Source organism: Diplotaxodon limnothrissa, linkage group LG6 (assembly GCF_057381915.1).
Source record: "Diplotaxodon limnothrissa isolate DT_005_m linkage group LG6, D_limnothrissa_male_GT1.1, whole genome shotgun sequence".
In the NCBI taxonomy this organism is placed as follows: domain Eukaryota; kingdom Metazoa; phylum Chordata; class Actinopteri; order Cichliformes; family Cichlidae; genus Diplotaxodon; species Diplotaxodon limnothrissa.
Genome location: NC_140601.1, coordinates 17,103,099 through 17,127,347, shown reverse-complemented (window position 1 = coordinate 17,127,347; position 24,249 = coordinate 17,103,099). Strand labels below are relative to the sequence as shown.

Sequence of the window (24,249 nt, the reverse complement as noted above, 5' to 3'; positions counted from 1 at the left end):
AATGAGTATTGATACTGCTATTAAAGCCTAAAGGACAAACAAGATTTAATTCGGAGACGTTCGTCAGCTGCAGAGAACTGAGCCCCTTTGGCCCTGATCAGTGAAACAGGTGTTACTTTGTCTTAGCCATGTTATAAATGGCTAACAAAGTCTGTCAGCCTTCAAAGATTATCCCGTGTTGTCATGCTAGAATTCGGATCTCACAAAACAAAATCAGCTGCCTGTGTCTGTTGTTTATTTAGAATTATTCAGGAGAATTAGTCGTATTAGTTCACCGGCTAGAACTTAAGTATTCGAGGGATTTAGGGGCTACTGTCAGCGAGGAATAATATCAGAGCACTTGCAACAGTTGCAAGTATCAAAAAACATCTGGTACAATTCACTTACATCAACAAATGAAAAAAGATCGCATCAATTATTCACAAATTACAGACATTTGTATTCACAGGCTGAAAAGTAATGTACTGAGAAACTCTTGGGTTGATATTGCAGAATGTTTTGGGTCATTATCCATGTACGCTGTGAAGATTTGCAGTATTTGAGTAGAGTACAGCCCTGTGGACTTCAGAATTCATCCTGCTTTTTCTATCAGCAGTCACAATATAGCTTTTTGATTATTCTTTTTGATACACCCTGTATTAAAGGCACTTTTATTGTCTTCTGTGGTCTTTCAGCCCTTTTGGTGTTGACCAGATTGTTGATTTGGTCAATCCTAAAGTTTTTGCTGTCTCTCTGGCAGGTTTATTTTGGTTCTTCAGCCTAATGATGGACTCCTTCACTTGCATCAACATCTGTTTGATTTCCATCTGCTTAATTTGTCATAAAATGAAGAGGGAACAAGTCTCACCTGGTCATTAAATGTACGTCAGTCACACATCTAATTACATCCAAGCTTATAAAAATGGAGGATATTCCTAAACTGTTTAAACCCCTTGAGTTAAAGCTGAAGTTTGCACTTCAATGAGGCAAAGAAATCATATTGTTTTGTAAATGGAGCATAACAGAAAGGCATCATCACACAACTTTGAATCTTTCTGCTTAAGGCTGATGTAGTGGGTTACTTTATTGTAATAATGTTAGAAAATAATTAACAGACAGCTTGGTGAAGCAGTTTGTATGATTAGTATCCAGCCAAATGGGCTTCTGCGCTTAATTATCTGTCTCTGTAAATAGGTATATGTTAAAATGTTAAAGTGTTACACAGATTTTAGAAACAAAGCTGCGATGGATTGTGGAGCCTGTGCATAAGCAAAGGAGTTATTTATCTAATGTGTTTAGAGCTGTATAGGGTTATCTATAGCATACTGGTATCATTTGCTCATGATTTAATGAAGGTAAACACTGTGGAGAGTTGTGTTTAATGACACTGCACTCTGACCTGGCTCTTCTCAAATTGGAGCTTGCAGATTTATCAGTGCAGCTGTCCAGCTATCTTCAGCTGGCTGCTGGAAATTAATGAACTTAGGGAAATACTTTTCATAAAGTAAGAAGCAGCTGTGGATAACGGATGCTATAAGAAGGAATTTATATTTATTTATTTGTGAATGCACACATTTTGCCTGAAGCACATAAAATATTTTAAAAATGTATTTAGATAAATCTCATTGCTGAGAAGTTTTAATTAAAACTTCTTTACTTGCCGTTTATAAGTTAGGTTAGATGGTATATATTTTGTGGAAGATAAGTTCTTTTTAAATGTGCAAAACACTTCTTTTTCAGCACATCTAATAAAATAGGAATACCTTCAGACAGCTGTGTGTACTGTCAGGAAAATAACCATGGCCTACATCGGATTTGGTATCATATTTTTGTTGTTGAAGAAATTGATGCTTTGTTACTTTTTGGTTTGACTTTAAGACCTACACTGTTCCACCTATTGCCAAATGCACTACTGCTTGGTCTCTTGGTCTTTTTTTAACTGTGTGCTAGGTTTTACTTACAGATTTTCCATTTCTTGGTCACATAAATCTAACCAAAATCAACAAAAACTCGAAATTTCTTTCTTTTCTTTTTTTAAATCAGTGGTTCCCCAGCTATTTCATCTTTTAGGTCTCCACTATTTTGCTGTAACTTACTGACAGGCTAATTTCCCCTCTCTTCTCTCTGTTTCACAGTTCATACTGTGTATAAACTGTATATGAAAATGTTTTGTATGCCGGCTCCAAACCTGGGGAAACATTGTTTTTGACAAAATGTTAAAACAATGATAAATATAATAAATATCGCCTTGTGTTTATTTTAGTAAATGAAGATGCAGGAGTTTAACATTGCTAAAATATATATTTTCCAAAACCTGTAACAGATTCTACCCTTCTCATGACCTCATCTTGTTAGTAATCTACCTTTTCATATCGTTGCGCTATGTGACTGTGTTTGTGTTTTCTCTTTTTTTTTTTTAAATCTTTCCCCGCTGGCTCTCCTTGATTTGAATGATGTCAAGTATTTTCACCACTTGACTTTGCTACCAAGAGTCAAGCAGTAACTAATCTCTGGAAACAGATATCTGCATGTGAAAATAAAGACTAAGCTTTCTGGTTTCTGCAAGCTTTGGTTACGTTAAAGTACAAAAATCACTTGAGTGTAAAAGAAGGGCCTAGGTTTAACATTTGTCACTCCCTGATTGGCCTTGTATCACATGACCATATGCCCAGCCCGTCCCTGCTGGTGCTTTATTGGTGCACAAATATGCACAACTGGGTGATTTTTCTGTGCAGTCACAAAATTGAGTGCATTGGTGGACAGGTTTACTGGACACACATTATTTGTTGATTTCTATTTTTACTTTTAGGATTTTTTTTCACTGCATGGAGTATAGTTCTTGATGACCCAGATGAAGTCCACAGGTCAAAACACGTTAGAAATACAGCTGTTCTTTATACCACAAATATAACTGCAGATGAAACTTCCTTAGTTGTAAAAAAATTGCCCATTGCAACATTAAAAATTCGACTCATCCAGCAATTTACCTTGATCCAGAACTCTCTGTCATCCAAAATGAGATTAGACGGAAATATGGTGTTGCTTCAATAATGTCTGTTTCTTTGAGTCTGTGAGCCACCAAGACGAGGAAAAGTTTGAACACAGCTCCTCAATGCTGACGGATGACTGCAATAAATAAGCTCATTTGAAATAATCACCATGCTCCCTCTTGTCGCCTCAAACACCTCGTTGGACAGATAAATTGCTTGCTTGTTTGTTCTGTTTACCACAGCTCCTTATTCTTCGCTAATAATGTCAGCTGTTTCTTTGATTTTCACGCTACTGTGGTATCTAACAAAAACACGGGCAGCAATCACACCACTTCTCCTGCCCGGACAGTTGCTTGGACTTCCTTGGCTCGGTTGGACACTAAGTTCAAGACATTAAAGATTAAGACACTTGTGTTAGAAGACCTATTTCAGAGCTTTATGGAGTCTCCATGTGTCATGGTTCTGGGTTGGTGACCCACTGTTCTGTTGTTTGGACTTTTCAATCTTGTTAAATTCATTTTGAGTTTGAGAATTGAGCCTATTTCTGGATGTTATTATGTTGGGTTTTCTTGATCCCAGTCATGTCTCGGTTTTCTGTCTCCCTTAACTGTTCCCATTCTTCATGTTCCATCCTTGTCTCCCCATGTTTGTTTATCCTGGTGATGTGCTTGCGTGTCCTTGTTTGAGTCTTGGTGTGCGTGCTACTTCCTGTTTTGTCAGTCCCTCGTCTCATGTGCATTGTTTTCAGTTTTGCGTCTCCTGTCTTGCTATTTGCAAATTTGTTCCTGCAGTGTTCCCATGTGTTTCCACTTTCCTGATCATTCCTCTGTATTTCTCCCTTTTACCCGGTCCTTTGGTTTCCCACTGTTTAGCTTCCCAGTTTAGGTTTGTCTATCGACCTAAATAAACAGCACATCGCCAGTTAACCCCTGTGTCCACACGTCTGCATTTAGGTCCCCTCCTCTGCTCTGCAGACTATGACAACCATGTACGAATGATTAAAATGATGGAGGTATTTTCCTAGTGTAGCTAGAAAAAAAGGCTTCCAGTTACTGCTTTATTTGGCAACTAAGAGCTGTATTTAATATTGATTGTTACTTATTTTTTGAGGGATATTCAACTTAGGAATATCCAAGTCAGTAGGATAGGAGATGCTGGGATCTGGGAAAGAGATCCAAAACAATGGTGCTTCACTATGTGCACTCCATCTCTCCCTCTTGTGCAACTTTATAACCACAGTAGTAAAAGGCTCATTGTCCTGTTTTAATGGCGAAGCACACAATGGCCTTGCACTTCGATTTTCTAATAAGCAGACGTTTGTTCTTGTCCTTTTAGATTCACAGTTGACAATAACATTACCTGTTACTCGAGTAATGTTACTTGTTTCACCGTGCACACTCTGCAGGGTGCAGCACAGAGATTTTACCTAGCAGTCCTTTATTACGTCATGTAGATACAAAAAAAAGTTTATGAAAAATATTCTCTAGGGACACTGTGTCTCTAACTTTAAGTCTAATGAGGGCTGCAATTCCCTTGATAATTGTCAACACACAATTAAAGCTAATAAATTGATGTTCTTTTAACCTTTTGCAATTCTGCACCCATTTGCCCCCTATTAACAGTTTGAAGCAGGTTTGAAAGCAGGTTGCTAATTTAAAAGAATCAAGAGTGTGGATACTTACCCGTGACAGGTAAATACCAAGAATTTTTAACTTGCTTCAACCAATGGAAACGTAACAAACAATTACCGTGGTTGCAATAAAGGAAGGAATATGAGAGATCTAATGAAACTGCAAATCTTACATCATTAAATTCACTTCATGTAAATTACATATTGTTGGCCGTTTTAATTTTTGCTGTGAAACCTCAGAGCTGAAGACGCCACATTGAAACTTGTAAAACACAATATTGTAAAGGCAACTTCAGTTTCTTTAACTTATTAGGTCTAAAACTGCTGTGTATTTATAATCCCAGTATCAAAAATTAGGATGCTGTTTAAAATGTAAAACAGAATATAATGATTAGCAAATCTTATAAACCCATACTCATATTTTTAATATAAGGGGAGGAAAAGAATCACTTCATGTCCGAATGATGTCTCATATGAAAGGAGAGAAATCACATTTGCTGTGGTACATTTTAACTGATATCTGGTTTTAGATTTTACTGGAAAAGCACTGCTTGCCTTGCTTGCTCTGACAGAACCTCAATGTTGAAATTACACCACATTTTAGAGATACATTTTGCAGATTGGTGAACCCCTAAATTGCAGGTTTTATACCCAGTAATTTTACCAATTTACCAGTCTTCCTCAATTAGGTTTTTACAACTTAAATCAGTTTTTACCTGAAAGTACTGCAGAACGGCTCTGGTTACTATGGCTTTCATCTGTTTAGTCCTCCTTTTATTTCCAATTACATTTCACAGAGAAAGTCACAGCTTTCTGTCAGGCTGGTGGTGTAGTGACAATTGTGTATGGTGTAGCTGCATGACAGTAGCTGTTGAAGACTGGAGTTGGATAGTCTAGTTGACTTGCCACACGTATCCCCATTACTTTGCTCCACATTTGTAACTATTTCTGACCAGTATATCATATTTAACCATCTAAACCATGGTATATGTTGACTGCATTACTGGTAAGATTAGATATTGCAGTTGTTTCCTCATTTCTGTGAAAGAGGAGTGGATAACTTAGCTGGCTGGGTAAATCCTTTTGGAGGGTGAGTATAAATCCCCAGGTCTTCTCAGGCCCCCAGAGAAGAGGCGATAGCAGAGACTTCAACGGTCAGATGCAGAGACAAGAGGCTAAGGATTAAAGTTGATATTTTCTCTCTTAGTCAGACTAAGTGGGTTTCTAGTAATTTGTTGTCTGCAGGTAACTAGGATTTTTAATATGCACGTAATAAAATACACTAAAGTCTAGAAATACATTTAAGTATTGCACAATCTCACGATGAGTCACAAAATAATGCTAATAATCCACATTATGACAAGTGCTTTAAAAATAGCACTTAAACATTTTACCCCTTTTACTTTTGTTGCTGTTCTGTTTGCTTTTCCATCTTCTAAATCAACCCCAAACTCCAGAATTTGCCTGATACTCCTGTGAGATTGCAACAAGTTTACACAAAACAACTGTTCGTGTTAGCTTCATGATCTTTATTCCACGAGTTAGCATCAGGTCTGTTTGCCTCTCCAGGGCCTCCTCTCAGGGTCATAAATGAATATGATCAATGTGCTCACACAGCAAAAGGTTAACACTTCTCTAGAAGAAAACTTACTGAGGAATACAATCTAAAAGTTGGAGATGAACTTTTAGTCGGTCTAATGACATATCTGCCAAGTCCCAAAAGGCCATGAAACTTCCATCTTTATCCTTCACTACAGAGAGCTCTATTTACTATCCAAGTGATACATGTCTATTGACCTATGCAGTCATTCAGTCTGAAAGAGGGCTGCATTGCTTCTTGATGCATGCATTTTTAAAGGTAAGTGATAAAAGTAATTGAATTGGAGCACTGTCGACCAGCACTGCTGCTATAATTGACTTGCTATACCTCAGACCAAAAATGGCTTGTACAATACAGTGATGCAATTTAAAATCCATCTCAGTTTAGTCAGTGAGAAATCAAACCAGGTGAGGGTATTATGTTTGTGCATACAGCATCTGTTCTGTACAAAGTTTTGCTTCATATTGAATGAGATAACCGCTGATATAGCCCACGAAGGATCTTAGTCAGCATGCATTAAAAGGCACATTAAGTAGGTAAGTTAAGACAAAAGCAGTTGTGAGATTGAGAATTTCTTTCTGGAATATTCTCAAAGGTTTATCTGCCCCTTAAACTTTTACAAGGTTGCTCCTCATGACCTTTTTTAAACAGAAAGATTATTGACACTGAGAAAAACTTGTGAAACCATTTTTTTTTTTTAGATTCAGCAGAAAGTTAGTATAATTAATTAATACCCTAAAAATTAAATACATTTTTGTTTTTTAAATTAAAAAGTTAACCTAAAAATATAAATTCTATCATGGATTGGAAAGATTAAATATATATAAAACTTTGCACTGCATTCTCTTAAAATCTGTTAAATGTTAAACATTTAAACATTTAAATGTTTAACATTTAAATGTTTAAATGTTAAACATTTAAATGACTGTCATGAATTTGATTATTCATGACAGTGAATAGAAATATTGTGACTCTTTCTTCGCTGTTCACTTGAATTAAAATTTTGCAGCAGCTCAGAACGTGTTAAACTCCTTTAATGTAGCTGTAAAACACTTTAAGAGGAGGGAGAGCTAATAGTTGGCAGAAATGTTACATTGGGGCAGTTTATAGACATGTTAAGTCAGAACATTACTGCAGTTAAAGTCAACATTAAATGAGGCTAACCACGTGCTGTTTAATATTGTGCAGGGTTTGCCCGTTTTTACTTTTGCCTGGTTCTTTTTCTGAGTCTTGTTTTTTGTTTCTTTTTTTACACAAAATAAATTTTCTTAAAATACCGAGCCAGTACTGCCAGGAGCTGCAGTTCTTCAAGTGGCCACTGGGGCAGCAAATGGTCATTAACACTGTCACGTTTTAATGTCCAGTTTTACAACAGAAAACGCATGCTTACAGTATAACTTGATATGTATATTGTTTGTTTGCTTATCAGGGAAATCTATTCATTAATATCAGTTATTAAAATTGTAGGTTTATACTGTTGTAAATACTTTTATAAATGAAATACTAATATCTTATCACCAGTCACATGGCATCAACATGGCAGACCTGCTAAACCTGTTTAAACTCAAGCTGAGCATCAGAAAGGTCATTTCAGTGACTTTGAAGGTGGGATGGTTGTTGGTTCCAGATGGGCTGGTCTGAATATTTCAGAGACTTCTGGTCTGCTGGGGTTTTCCCCACATAACCATCTCTAGGCTTTGCAGAGAATGATCTGGAAAAGAGAAAACATCCAGTGAGTGGTCGTTCTCTGGATAACAGAAGACTGATGAGTCCTGATTTCTGGCTTGACATTCAAATGGTAAAGTCAGAATTTGACGTAAATGAAAATCTGTAAGGAATATTTTCATCATTCCTCTGTATTACAAAGAAATGAGGCAGTTCTTAAGGCAAAAGGCTGTCCAATTTTGTACTATCAAGGTGTAACTAATTAATTGGCAAGTGATTGCATGCTTGGCAGATTATTTGATATTTGATGGCATGTCGACTGCTTATCAGTATACAATATTATCTGATACTGTAATCACTTTCACTACAATGAGCATCTACTTTAAGCTCTAATAAATTCTGAAAAGGCGTAAACAAATATACTGGCTATATAGTGTCTACAACTTTTAGCTGGACTCTTGTGCCTGCCAGTATAAATGCTACTCAAATATACATTGTATTTGCTGAAAGTGGTGATCCTGTCCTGTGACAAAATCCTAACCTTCACCTAAGGATGTCGCACAGTGCTGAAAATATAAAATGATTTTGTAAACACGATGAAGCACCACGGGACATTTGGGGATTTTATCCTGCTTTGCGTTTGCACTGACCTTCAGTGTCCTTTGGTCAGGCTCACTGTTGTCCGTTAGCAGCCTCAGAGAACACACAGTGTGTCGCCGGAGAGAAACACTGATCTTCTGCATGGGCAGAGATGGTTATGCAATGGTCTCACCACAGCAGGTGCAACACACTGACAGTGGCGTGTTGTGAGAAGTGAGGAGGGAGAGGCGGACAGCCAGGGCTATTTTTAAAACCACTATCAGAGCCATCAATAAGGCTGAGGCGGAAGCAGCATTATTCTGCAAGACTGCTGACTTTTAGAGGGGCCATGCTGTAGCTTCAAAAGCGAGCTTGTATGGTGGAAGTAAAAATGCATATAGATGAATATTTGAAAAGAAGTGTACTTGGATTGAAAGAGACATGCGGAGCCAAAGCTATCTGCAATACTTTTAAGTTTCAAGTGGCACCTTGAAGAGAAGGATAAGATGATCTAGCTTTAATGCTGTGCTGCAGACATGTTTTTTTCTTTTTAGATGCCACATAATAATATGCGTGGATCATTTGTTCCAGATGTAATGTCTCCCCAGAAGGATGATCTGGTATATTAACCCAATCAAGCATCTGTATATGCTGCACTAGATCCAACACACTGCTGTAGCCAAAAGCAAATCCAGCATCCCACTGAGCTGCAAGTAAAACCTTTACTTTTGGACATCAGGGTAGTTTTTGCACTCGTGTGACATGACTAAACATCCAGCATCAAGTTTCATTATTAGTTAGTCAGTTGGGTGCATCTCTGCATCACTGGCTTCTCCATCTGAGCCTGGCTTTAGTTGATATAACCTCTGTTACCTTATGCACCACGAGCAGGCAGCTGTAGCTAAGCACCCACTATTTTGCATCCAGGGCTGAATTCAATTAACTGCCCAACTGTAAAATGAGCATTTGGGGAAATAAAGCATACAACAAGGAGACAAAGAACGAGGGGCATTACTGCGGATGATGTGTTTGTTATGATTTGCCGGAGCAAAGCAACAGGATGTGTTAAGGGTGAGATGTGAAAAACCAGAGAACCACATAATCAAGTCCAGATGGGAATAAAAATATCCCCCGCTCGAAAATGATGATGGGTCAGTGGGTCTTGGCAAGAGTGTTTGTAGCTTAATGAGAATTTTCTGTTTCATGAGGATATGCAGAAGAAATGCCAAAGAAAAAGAACAATGTTTTCCACCAAAATAAATTAATCTACAAAAAACAGAATTATGCACATTTCTAGTGATTATAAAATTATAAAATTAGTACATGCCTTTGCAATGGCACTTCAGTGTTGTCCAAACTCACTAGATTGGATTACTGAAATAAATAAATTTAAAAAAGAGTTTGGAGTTATTGTATGGAAAGTACAGGTCCCTCATTAGGTATGGCAGAGGCACCCAGAGTATTTTTCTGATCGGAAAGCTTAAGCCAATGTAGGAGTTGCTTAAACAGACAGTTACAAAAATACTTCCCATTCGATAGAGGTCCATGGGAAAACAAACTCTGCTAACACTTTCTGGATCAGTTTATGGCTGTGGTGGGGAACTCCAGGCCTCAAGGCCCGGTGTCCTGCAGATTTTAGATCTCACCCTGGGTCAACACACCTGAATCAAATGATTAGTTCATTACCAGGCCTCTGGAGAACTTCAAGACATGTTGAGGAGGTAATTTAGCCATTTAAATCAGCTGTGTTGGATCAAGGACACATCTTGAGGCCTGGAGTTCCCCCACCCCTGGTTTATGGGCTTAGACGCTCATTTTGTGTCGTATTGAACAACAACAAAAAAAATTAAATCTGTTTTTCTAATCTTGGTCATATTATGTTTCAAAAGGAAGGATTATCTGTAGTATGAAACTGGCTAATGAGTTCTCAATCAGAAGTGATTAGCCAATTAGCTACAACCACCCTAAATGGGTAGAGCAGGCCATCTAGTAATTGGAAGGTTGGTGGTTTGATCTCTGGCTGCTCCGGTCTGCATGCCAAAGTATCCTTGGACAAAATACTCAACCCCCAGTTCTTCACGATATGTTCATCGAAGTGTGAATGTTAGATTGAAAGCACTTAGGTGTAGAAAAAGTACTTGTGTGAGTGGGTGAGTGAGGCACCCCGAATGAATGTTGGGTGAACGAATGCTCAGGCAGAGTAGAAACATGCTATATAAGAACCAGTCTATTTACCAGTGAGCGCACAGTTAGACCCAGCCATCTTCAAATCCTTAAAACAGGAAAAACAGTCCTGCCCATCCCGTCCGTGGTGTCACACAAATTTCTGGACATTTGCACTGCAAGTCTTCAGAGAGCATTTTTTAGCTGCTCTTTGCTGAAGTGCCTGTGTTGCTCTGTGTCTCTATACCCCAAAGGTGTTATAATGGATTCAACTCAGGCGTACTTTGCCAGGACACAGTTTTATTATTTTTTTTCTTCTCTAAAAACCCCCGACGTTTTTTCCACCACGCTTTGCAAGACTTAACTTTGTCTTGTCTATAACGATGGCTTGTTGTAAACCTCAGATTCCCAGAGTGATTGATCTTTCAATATCTTTTTGAAAAACCAGTTATAGATTTTTTCTTTCCTCTGGAAATTCTTTTCCCCTTGGAGTCATGAGGCACACATGCAGACAGCCAGGACTCAAAGTCAGAAAGTTCTTGAGTCCACAATACAATTTATTGCCCTGTTCATGTAGTTAGACTGACTGGAAAACCACAGCTATACTTTAAGTCAGTGGTTGCTAGGCCCCCCTTTGTTTTACAAGAAAAATGTTCGCGCCCACTCCCGCGAGCACACGCGCACGCACACACACACAAACACATCCTCCAACCACACACGCCCATATTTTGCTCCATCGCAGTTTATTTCACTCCTCAAACATTTGGTAAACAATTAAGCAAATAGAAGTAATCTGCAATAAATTACAGGTAGTAATAAAATAAACTACTAACTCTGTTACGCTACGTGCACACCTACACGGGTATTTTTGAAAACGCAGCTGTTTCATCCACACGTAAACGACATTTCGAATCACCGAAAACTGAGATTTTTTGTGTTTACGTGTGGACGAGGAATACAGAGTTCGTCACGCAACATCAAAGGTATGTGCCTTTTTCCACGTCATGCTGTGCGCCACGTTATTGTTTACATGAGATGAATTGCAGAATGGCAGATAGAGACAAAATACTGTTAATCTGACTATCTTCAGTTTTTACACGCTTACATACACACGCAGTTGTCCTTCCATTTAGAAAGGCTGAGGCGTCACGATGTGATTATTTTACGTGTAGTTGTTTTTTTCCTGTGTAATAATATTCAAAATTGCTATCGCTGTAACTTTACTGTATAAAGAGCTAACATCTCCAAAATGTCAGGAGTAGTTAGTCATTACAAGAAGTGCTTGTGAACTAAAAATCAAGAATGTGGGATGCTGTTCGTCCGTGATTTGAAGAGTCCAGCGCTGCTCCCAACGAAGGGAAAACCTTGGCACTGGTGCAGGTGAAGCCAAAGGGAAGATATGCTTCACCATATTTTCTAGTCTTTGGCTTAGAATGAAGTTGGTTTGGAAACATATTCAGCGATGCTTCATCTCCTGCTTTGCGTTTTTGTGGGCGCCCCGTGCTAGCAGTGTCCAAGCGTTTGGTTTTTTTCCCCTTCTCATACCCCCCCTCCCCCATAGGGGGCGGGCCCCACACTTTGGGAAGCTCTGCTTTAACTTAATATCAAAGGAGTTCTAACTTTTTTTGTCCGTGATTACAGACAAATTCACTTTTGCTGTCTTCATTTTCAAAGTGATCTCTACCTTTAATTTGCTCATAGGAGGAAATAACATACATGTCAACTTGCAGTATTGAATTGTATGACTTTTGCAACATGCCTTGAATGTATTCAGTTCTGTTGTATACCCTACACACAAAAAGACACAAGATGATCTTGACCTGATTTGCTGAAATTAAGTATTGTTTACTTTTTTCTATATTTCATACTGTAAGTAACAACACTTTCACCAATTTGTATGAAGCTTACTTTTACCAATTGTTAAGCCTTCAGTGAGCGTGAAAGTGTCACAGTTAAGGTTCAAAAGTTTATTATTAATTAGCTTCATCATTTTCTATTAATTAATAAATGACCTGATAAGTCAGTAGAAAGTCAGACATTAATTAAACAGACCTATCAGCATTTCCTAAAGTGTGTTTAATTAAAAAAAAAAATTAAATTAGTTGTTTCTTGATTAATTAATCAACTAAACTTGCAGCTCTAACCTGTTTCCATCCCTGCTGCAGGGGTGGAGAGTCTTTTAATCCACGTTTATAATCCAACATCAGACAGTTTAAACACTCAGAGCAACCCCACAGCTATTAATTAAAGGACACACCTTGGAGACAGTAAATAAGCTCTGTACTGACAGTGCAAGTGAAGTGCATTACGACTGTAGGAAGCAGCTGACAGCATCTGTGGCTGCAGGTGCTTCTCTTCTTGTATCTTTCAGCAGGTTTCATCTTGTAAAGAAGTAATGAAACCGAGTGAAGTCATTTGGAGAAAAGCTGTTGATAGTAACACTGAGAGCAGCGACTGCAACATGATTCCTCTGAGGCTCCTGGTGACACAAGCTGGGGACACTTGTACAGGATGCTCATGAGAAAAAAATGCACTGAGAAATCGAAACTGTTTTTCTCTTCTTTTTTTCTTGCTATCCAGACTTGTTTGCGTCTTCCTCTCCTAAACCTTAAGAGTTTTGGAAAGACAACCAACTATGAGCTTTTCATTGTAACCCCATGGGATGATAATACCTCTATTTTGTCTGAACACTTCAGAAAATCTAAAAATCTCCCTCCCTTTCACCCCTCTTGGTTCTCCCCACCTCTCTCTCTCCTCTCTTATCTGTCTTATTGCCCTCATGGTTGACCAAAAGAAAATCTCCCACTGCCAGAGGAACCATCCTAGCTTGTCCCAAAGCAATTACAAGCCTGGCTATTTCTTACCCTCAGCTAAACATATTGCAGACTGATATTGCATGACTTCCTTCTCCTACCACTTCTACCCAAAGATAACAGAGGAAAGTACACTCATACTGCAGTGAAATTGTCTGGGGAACTTCTCAAAGACATCGCCTCTGAAGTTAAGCCTGTGGAAAAACCACCCTTTGATTGCAGTCTGAAATTAAGTTCCCTAACTGGCAGTCTTTGTGGAAAATGTGGGGAAAAAGCTGGTAGCTTTCCATTTTGCTTTCACATCTATAGTAACTGAGTCACTTTTGCATATGAGCTGGTAATTAGACCAGATTAGATTAATAAGTTTATGTCACTACTAGATCTCACAACAGTTTTCCTAATAACCTCATCAGAATTATCACGTCACTATGCACCATCAGCTGCAGGAACCATGTTCATTGTCCAGAAGTCAAAGTAGGCCAGGAAATACACATCTGCCTGGATTTAAAGAAGCGCTCAGCATCTTGGGTTATCGCCATTTCTTTTTTTCGCCCTGATTTTCTCCAAAAACTGTTATCTTTTTCAAGACCTGCACCTCCAGATCCCAGAATATTTGTTGAGAGAGCCAGAAACATGACTCTAACCCAAAAGCCTGCTCAATAGCAATTAGTGCCATGCTGGTGAGCACAGTGGACGTAGCTTTTAGCAGATTTAGCAGCTAAAGAGCCAGATATTTTTCAGGAGGAAGAAAAAAGAATTTTTACAACAAGGATCTTGTGCTTACATTGATCAGCTGGTCAGAAATATAGCTAACTACTATAGACTGTCATGGTCTACGGTGGGTGGCTGGAGTTTCCATTAGGCTCCTGAACTGACCTGGGATCCGCCCCTGGGCAGGGCCAACTCCAGCTCCTGCACACCTGGAGCCTATTGCAGGCTATCAAGCCAGAGGGATTTAAACCACACATCGATGTTCACTCACTGCCAGTTCGTCATCAACCCATGTTGGTAACAGGTCTTGTGTTTCAAGTTCTCGCTGTGATTCATCTTACTAACTAAGACTCTTTTGTGCTACAGTCGCTGTACCCACCCTGGCTCACTCCACCTCCGGACTCGGAATACCTAGTGATCATTTTGGAAATCCCTCTGTGCCTCACCTGCTTGCCCTCCTGCCATCACACTCCATCTGGAGCCCCGGATCTCAGGTCAGCCTTTCCACGCCACTCAGCCTCCCCTGGATCTTCATCATCCCCCTCTCAAACACTCCAGGTCCCTAACTGCAAAGTAAGAATTGCTGCTCTTATACTGGCCACTTCTGAGCTGCCTTCACTACCTGCCTAACTTCTATATCCTCTCCCCTCAGTGTGACTGTTCCCCACTCAGCTCCGTTCCACTTCTCAGGCCTCGTTCCCTCGCCCTAGCCACGTTCCCCTGGGCACGCCACACCAAGGCTCCACGTCTCGTCATTTTCTGTCTTTGCCACGTTTCCCTTTTTTTTGTTCCCCTTGCACTTAACCGTAATAAACTATTAAATCATCTACCGTCTCCGCTCTGGGTTTCTGCACCTGGGTCCTATTCAGTACCGGTGTTGTGCCAAAGTAGTTACCCCCGTCAAAAATTGTTTCCCCATTCACGGGAGCGCGCAAAGTAGGAGGAGCCACTTGCCCAGCTCCGTTCTGTACGCTACTTGTCACTGATCTGCAGTCGACGCGATAAAGAGTAAAAGCTGGAAAACAGCAGACTCGATGAATTTAATATTAGTTTCGTGATATTGTAATGTGCCGTGTGGAAGACAGTTTACCTTATAATGTACACTGAAATAACCTGCTGGGAATACTTTGTCTAGAAAAAGACTTTGATACTATAATACTGTAAAACCAGATGCGATCATGGAAACACGTCGCTCTCCAGTGAATTTACACTCGGTTTACACTTTGTAGCGAAGCTATCACGAATGAGTTTATTTGCAAAATCAATCTCAGTATAACCAATAAGTACAGTAAATTTGGAGAAGATGTCTTATTCACAGCAAAAGTTATGGAGGGATACAGATTTTATCAGGCTGTGTGGCATCGGCTGCCAAAATGTGTGCCCCCCCCCATCTGTAATCCATATTGCCTTTGCCATCACAAAGGGTATATTTGCCAAATAAGTCACAGTATAACCAATAAGTACAGTAACTTTGGAGAAGATGTCTCATTCACAGCAAAAGTTATGGAGGGATACAGATTTTATCAGGCTGTTTGGCATCGGCTGCCAAAATGTGTGCCCCCCCCCCCCAATCTATGATGATGCACATTGGCAGAGTTTTTCTTTGTAAATAAATAAAATTTAAAACAACATTTAAATATATATATTTATCGTCTTTGTAAGTAACAGGGCTTTTCAAAAGTTGGCAAGTTAGTTTTGGCCAACCTTTCGTAGGCCTACTCGACTCCGACATTGTCAAATTTTTCCAAAATCTCCGGTCACGTGGGTTTTCCTAATCAATTATGCAAATTAGCTCACATTGTGCGCACGAACCGAAAACCAGAGTGCCTCTGAGCTAACTAAAAGATTACTTTACAATTTGTTTTCGAAAATAACAAACACCACAAGAGGATGGAACCAGACGAGTACAAGATTTTGGCTGCATATAAACTGAAAGGCGAGTATCCAGCGCTTTTCACGAAGAAAGAGAAATTTCTTCTCCGAAGAAAAGCTGCTATTTACGACATTGAAGGTAATAACTGCAACTTTGTAGCGTTTATAAATGTCATCAATACATATATATTAATACATATACAATGGCATAATGTGTAGTCTTAATTTGCACTAACCGATTTAATTAGCTTGACCTTTCTTTGACCTAGTTAACCCCGGTTAATAGGCACATGTGCGTTTATTAAAGTAAAAGTTTTAAGGTTTGCTATTAAGTAGACAGCGTTAACTAAGAACTGTTTTTGTCCTTTTATAGCTTAACTACAATATATTACGTCGTAATTACTTTTGGAGTGGTATGTGCCACACCCATTTACGCAGGTGTACCCACTGTTATGTCTTTATGTCTTTAAATTACATATGTGGAAAATTACTGACAGCAGGAAATTTGGAATTAAACTACTTCGAATTGATATTTGTATTAAAAATAAATCCATGATATCTGAAGGCCATTAGTCATAATTACTTTACACACCCATCACTTTTTTTAGTATCAGTAATACAGTCTTGTGTGTGGCATAATCTTTTTGGTTTCTGAAGTAGTCATACTGTCATAAATATAGAGAACCAGTCCAATAGTCACCCCCAAATTATATCACATAAATAATTGATTCATTACATTCAAGATGTATTGTCATGACTTTTACCACATATAGACCTGTCGTGGTTTAAACAGCTATAATAAACTTTTCTATTTTCTTGTTTATGTTTAGGGGAGCAGCTGTTTTACTGGCGCTACAAAGGCACAGACAAAACCATAAAGACAACGGTAGTCTGTGGGGCTGATGAGGCAAACACAATTTTTTCAGATTTTCATGCCAGTCCTACTGGGGCCCATTGCGGGCAAACAAAAACAAGAGAAGCCATTTCAAAGCGGTTCTACTGGCCAGGGATGTCAGTCGACATCAATAATTGGGTGGGTACTCCAAAACAAACTCTATGTAATTCGACTACAGCTAAATTATTTTAAGAGGAACACAGCAATGTTTCTGTATCTCTCAAAATAAGTTATGTAAACCTTGATCATCAACTATTGTGTTTGTTATTGAATTGCTTTTATTTTTGATTAGGTTTCACAGTGCGCACTTTGCCAGGCAAGTGCTGCAACAATTAAAAAACCAGCAGAATACATTCCGATAAAGGTTAGTCATCGACCATAGCAAATAATCACATTTAATCACACAATGTTTTCATTGCTTAGAAACCTACTGATTATATACTTGAAAAAATTATAACAGTAGACTAGCATTCTGTGTAATTTCAGTATTATTAACTTAACTATGATTTTCTTTTTAAGGTCTCTCAGCCATTTGAACTGGTTGGGATGGACCTCATTGGAAAACTTACTGAAACCAACAATGGACATCAATACATATGTGTTTTTATTGATTATTTTACAAAATGGCCACAAGCATACCCTTTAAAGTCAAAATCAGCCGGGGAAGTGACAAACTGTCTCATAAAATTCGTCCACCAGTTCGAAGCCCCGAAAAGGATTCTTACTGACCAAGGCAAAGAATTTGTCAATTCTGTAAGTACTTTAGTCTTTGGCAAAAATATGTGAACTCATATTTGAATAATTTTTTGAAAATGGTTAATTTTCTGGTCTTTATAAATCTGTTGTTGAGATATTAGTATGACAGCTGTTTATTTAAATTCTTATTGTAATGTGCTTATAGCCAGTGTATATAACTTTATTTTGCAGCTCAACAAAAGGGTTTGTGGACTGTTAAAAATTAAAAGAAGCCTCTGCTCCCCCTATCACCCTCAAACGAATGGGCTGGTGGAGAAAATGAATGGCACCATCCAGAGGTAAATTCTTGGAGTACATGTTATACATTTATGGGGGTTCCCTTCAAACAAAACATTAATGCATGACATTAAACTATTAAAAACTGTAAATGATCTTTCATATGAATGTCTTCTATGTGCTTTCATTGTCAGAGCCCTGTGTAAAGTCATTGGCAACCAACCACAAATGTGGGATGAGTACCTGGATGCTGTAATGTTTGGACTCAGAACTAAAAAACAAGTGACCACCAAATACTCGCCTTACTACCTAATGTTCGGCAGAGAGGCTCGCTATCCTTCCGAAATCCCAGAAGAGTTCATGGTATGTCTTTTTGTCTGTGACAAACTACACGGAAATCCCACACAATGAAACTTTTTTAGTTTTTGAGGCGCAGGCAGATCAGTTTCAATGGATGCTATGTCACCGCCATAAAAGGACAACAACACTGAATATTTCTATGGATTGTTCCACCCCTCAATAACAGTTTTCTTCATGTCCAATCAATCCCAGGATACACTGAAGCTTTGCCAGAAATACATTGTGTCTTAAAACCTTACCAAAGACACTTAATGTAAATTTTCACTGTATTTCTCAGTTCTTTTATGTATTATCTGTGTATCTTACACAAATTATAGTAATGATAGACATGTCTTTTGATTCAAAGGTTGATGAGACTGTGGAAGACATTGTGGGGCAGGAGGAGGTGTCGGAAGACATTCAAAAGCATCAAAAACTGTTGGAACTGGTGAAGGACAACGTGGTCAAAGCTCAGGAAAAAACAAAGGGCAAAATAAAAATGATGAAGAGAGATGTCGTCTTCAAAGTTGGTGACAAAGTTTTAAGAGCTAACATAAGAAGCCAGCAGAGGAAAGGGGGGAAACTTGAAGCAAACTTTTTAGGCCCTTACATTATTACAGCAATCCAAGGTAAAAGTGCAGATCTTCAGGATTCCAATGGGACAATCATTCCAAAAGTAAATATTGACCAACTAAAGTTAAGCAAAGACAGCATGCCAAGAGTGCCACACCGGGGTTTAAAGAAAACAGCAGCCACATTACTAACAGCACAACCAGGTCAAGCAGCACCAGCATCTGCTCTAGCTTCACAGGCTACAGCAGCACCAGTGGCGGTAGCACCAGCACCTCCTCCTAGAGCTACACAGGCTACAGCACCAATGGCATCACTTACATCACTACCAGTTCAAACTAAACATCCATTTCCAGTTCCACAAGGTATACCAATAACGGTATCAGAACCAGAGTCAGGAGCAACAGCACAGAAAGACAACGAACCACCAGAACCAGCCACAAGTGCTACAGCACCAGAACACGCTACAGCTCTACAAACCAAATCCAAAACAGCAGCCGACCCAGCCTCAAAGACCATAACAGCAGACCAGGCCTCACAGACCACAACAGCAGACCCAGCCTCACAGACCACAGCTCCAAATGCTACAACCACACAAGCCTCAGCTCCACAGATTACAGCCCAGCAATCTACAGCACAAACCATAGAACCAACAGTTGCAGAGAAATGTAAATAAATATAATATTTTTTTTATTTTTTTAAAAAAGGACTTTTGTTCCTATGACAGTGTTTGTTTCATTACTCTGTAGATCATGGCATAGGAAATTTTACACCTTTAAAAAGATTTTGTTAGGTATATTTCCTAACAGAATATTTAAATTTAACAATATGTTAATGCTTTAAAAAAACATTCATGGGGCAAAACATTATAGAAAACTTGTAAAAGGATGTAAGCCACATGTGTAAAATTACACAAATGAAAAAGTGAGTCCTTCAAAACTGTGAATCTTTCTTTTGTTGTTGTGTAACCCAGAATGTTCATGATTGATATTGTACATCTGATGTACACTAAGAGTGAAAAGTTTGGACACACCTTCATTTTAATGTTGCTTCTTAATTTCCTTGTCTATTTTGTAGATTCATTGTTGATTAGAACTCGAGGCATCAAAACTATGAATGGACACATATGGAGCACTAACCCTAACACAAATGATGTAGTAAACCAAAAAGTATGAAAGAACCAAAAATATATTTTATATATTAGATTCTTCAAATTAGCCACCCTTTGCTTTGATCACTGCTTTGCACACTCTAGGCCTTCTGTCAGTGAGCTTCATGGGGTAGTCACCTAAGATGATTGTCACTGCATGAAAAGCATGAACACACAGAAAAACACTGAATGGGAAGGTGTGTCCCAAATTTTGACTAGTAGTGTATGTTCTTCATTTTCTTCTTTTCCAAAATTGCTGTCATATATGCTGCTAGTGACATAGAATGCCCACTACAAGAAGTATATTAATGTTGTGATGATGACTGCCTGCCAGCAACAGTTCGAAAGATCAAATACTCTTTAAGACGCTGCTTTTAACAGCCCAAAAATTGACACTCTATTTTACAGATAATAAAACTAGTTTTGGAGGAGAAAAATAACATTTTTCCAGAAAAGGTTATGTAATAGTAAAGGCCACAGGTGCAAGCCTTGAGCCTGAGTATTTTAAAATATAGTCATGTAGCTGCAACTAAACATAATTTTAAAAAATTGTTGTAATAGGTGTTTTTGCTGGAAAAAGATATGATAGGGGGCAAGAGCATTTCTATTGCTATGTATTTAAATTTCTTTTCTTTTATTAATATGAATTTATTTAAATTTCTTTGTAGAACATTGTAAGTGTAACTTTACCCCCAAATAAAAGCAAATTTAAGTTCTCCTTTTTTTTTTTTTACAAAATACAATGTTAAACCATGTGCCCATTTTATCAGCGTCTTAAAAGTATTTACCCTGAAACACGTCTTTTGTCAGACAACTACATAAGAAATTATGCATTTGAAATTTTGATTTACATTTAGTCCTGCTGACTTATCTCTTTTTCTCATTACTTTTTGTAGATATAATGGATGCCTGGGCTGGAAAGAGTCCTCACATTCTACTCTCCAGAATTGGTGCTTACAAATTATTCTACTGGGATATCCAACAAATTGGTCCAGACATGGAGTTGGAAAGTGAGGTACATTGATCTTTACTGACAACAATGCAACTATCAGTGTTTTATTCATTGACAACAGTTAACAAATGTTTACATTTTGTATTCGCAGTCTATTAATGCATATCTTGAGATCATGGTGAGACAATGCAATCGTCATAATTCAGCAAAAGCAGCATTCATTGATTCATTTTCAATGACTGCCATTTGGAAGAGAAAAGCTCCAAGACTCAAGGTAAGTATCTCTAGAAAGAATCTTGTGTGTATTGTTTAAGTACCTCTGATCATATCCACATCCAGATTTAGATTGGATAACAGCTTATGCTGAAAGAATAAATTGAGACTGGGGTTAGTAGATGTGGATAGTTTATCAGACTTGACAGTTCTCTTTTGTTCTCTGCTTGTCTGGTTTCCTCCTCTTTTTGTACACACTCCAATCAATGCTTGATTTGAAATTTTCAAACATTTGGGCTAATATCTCTTTTGAAATCATCAACACTGCTTCATCTCTTTAATAGGTACCTTTTTATTATCAAGTGATTCTTACGTCACTGTTAAAGAGGCTTAAGAAAGCATTAAACATTATTCTGCAGATGGTAAAAGGATCGCATTGAAAATGATTGAAAATGAACTCCATGTCCAAAAAAAATCCTTAGAAAGACCTTTATTAGTCTTGGAGGAAGTAATGTGCAAAACCACTTATAAAAAATATAAGATAGTCCAGCTTCTTGCACAGGTTAAAGAAATGAGGGGTGAATCATGGCTTTCGCACAGTACTTTATAAGTGGATGATATATAATATATCATAAATTGCTTTAATAAAAAAGGACTCTAAACAACATGTTATTGCATTTCTTTCTGAAGTGAATATTTTTATTGTTTTGTTTCAATTTAAGATCAAACCCATGGAGCATGAAGTCATTCTGGGAATTGTAAATGAACATCATCACTGGACATTAGTGGTAAAAAAATAATTGCATTTACAATATTCATCAAATCAGTTTTATAAGACAAATGCATGGCATGCAGATAATCTTAACTCTTGAATTATTACATGTAATTCTCCACATAATTTTACTGTAGGTCATTTACCCACAAGAAAAGAAGTCACTGTATCTTGATCCACTCGGAGAAACTAAACAAGGTATCCAAAATTGTTTGGAATCAACAAGGTAAGGATAAATGTTGAAATTTATTTTGACCCTTTATTAAACGCTTTGTTGCTGTTGTTATTTATGTGTTTATTATGACAATTATAAGTATGATGTCAATCAAAAAAAATTAAAAAAAAATTGGCACTCAAAATTAAAAAAATAGCAGCAACAGGTTTGAATTTTTGTGTTGGCCTTCTGATATTGTGGTGTTATGGGTTAATTTTGCCTTTAAAGAGAAGTCTCCCCATGTTTCAATGTTTATTTGAGGACCTGATGTCTGTATGAGATGATGTTTTTACATTAGAAAATATAGCATGGGGAGAATAATGTTTAGTAGTTGCATAAAGTGTTGCGGAGGTTTAGCACTAAAACATCAGACAAATGTCTAAAATAATTTCACATAGGTTATACATGTGTGAATTTCATCTTTGCTCCTCCTCCACATCTCTTCAAAGTGTACTGTGTAAGTGATTGATTTCTATATCATGGGCGGAAACGGGAAAAAAAGCAGAAGTAATTGTCCACGGAAATGCGTTGTAGACTTTTAAAAAGTAATGATTTTAACAAAACATGTGGTCAGTTCTTAACTTGATGTTCAACAGACACTTAAGCTCTCCATACTGTTCACCTTCTTGTGTCACCAAAATTTTAAAACATGTTATTTGTTTTTATTGTACTTGTCTTTCAGGGCATTCATGCGAAAAAAAGGATGCAACGTCTCAAGATGGACTTGTGACACAGTCAAACACCCAAAACAAGTGGACGCTACCTCATGTGGAGTCTTTGCATTGAAAGTACGAGTCTTAACCGTAATACATACATATATACGAGAATATTGGAAATGTTGTGTTGTAATAAATGTTAATGACAGGAAAAGGAATATAAGATAATTACACAATAAAAGAAAGAAATTGATTCACAGGAAACAAATTACTATAAAATAACATTTACGATACTAGCCTATTTAGTCATCTTCGAATCTCTTTTTCAGTTTGCTGAAAAGATCTTGCGAAAAGAGTCAATAGACTTTCTGTCTACAAAAAAGGCCATAAACACACACAGGCTGCAAATTGCCACCACTCTTCTCCTAGAGACAGGTAACTCATTTTCCACCATTCAGTGTTCTCACATCATGAATATTTTCATCATGATGGCTGTAGAAACAAACCATATAGTTGTTTGAATGAAGTAATAAGTGCAGTAGGTAGTATACTCTATGTGCTATTTTTTCACTTTTTAAAACAGATGACTTGACAAACATCTGTCATTTCTGCGGGGAAGAAGAGCATGAAACTGACAACAAATGGGTAATGACATCAAGAAAGACTGCTAAATGTTATGATCAATTCCCATAAATGAAATTTTAACATTGGGATTTGTAATTATTTATTTTTTTACAGATTCAGTGTGAGAGGTGTTTGCGGTGGTTCCACCAGCTCTGCGTGAAAAGCCCACCACCAGAAGATGTGTTTATTTGTCTCGCTTGTACATAGTTGACACTAAAGGTCCACAGCTAGTGTTCTTATGGCACACATTGTCGAGAACACATATCTACATATATAGATGTAGATGTTAAATTAAAAAGTCTAAAAAACCAAATGGTCTCCAAAGTTACTGTAGTTATTAGTTATACTGTTATTTATTTTGCAAATAAACTCTTTCGTGATAGCAACGCCAAGGTGCATTATTGATGGGGGGGGCACACATTTTGGCAGCCGATGCCAAACAGCCTGATAAAATCTGTATCCCTCCATAACTTTTGCTGTGAATGAGACATGGTCTCCAAAGTTACTGTACTTATTGGTTATACTGTGACTTATTTGGCAAATATACCCTTTGTGATGGCAAAGGCAATATGGATTACAGATGGGGGGGGCACACATTTTGGCAGCCGATGCCACACAGCCTGATAAAATCTGTATCCCTCCATAACTTTTGCTGTGAATGAGACATCTTCTCCAAAGTTACTGTACTTATTGGTTATACTGTGACCTATTTGGCAAATATACCCTCTGTGATGGCAAAGGCAATATGGATTACAGATGGGGGGCCACACATTTTGGCAGCCGATGCCATACAGCCTGATAAAATCTGTATCCCTCCATAACTTTTGCTGTGAATGAGACATGGTCTCCAAAGTTACTGTACTTATTGGTTATACTGAGATTGATTTTGC

The 24,249-nt window shown here is 38.0% G+C and overlaps 1 pseudogene; it reads left to right on the top strand.

Moving 5' to 3' along the window:
* Positions 1–18,195: 18,195 nt before the first annotated feature.
* On the top strand, positions 18,196–23,570 carry LOC146630372 (uncharacterized; annotated as a pseudogene).
* The last annotated feature ends 679 nt before the right edge of the window (positions 23,571–24,249 follow it).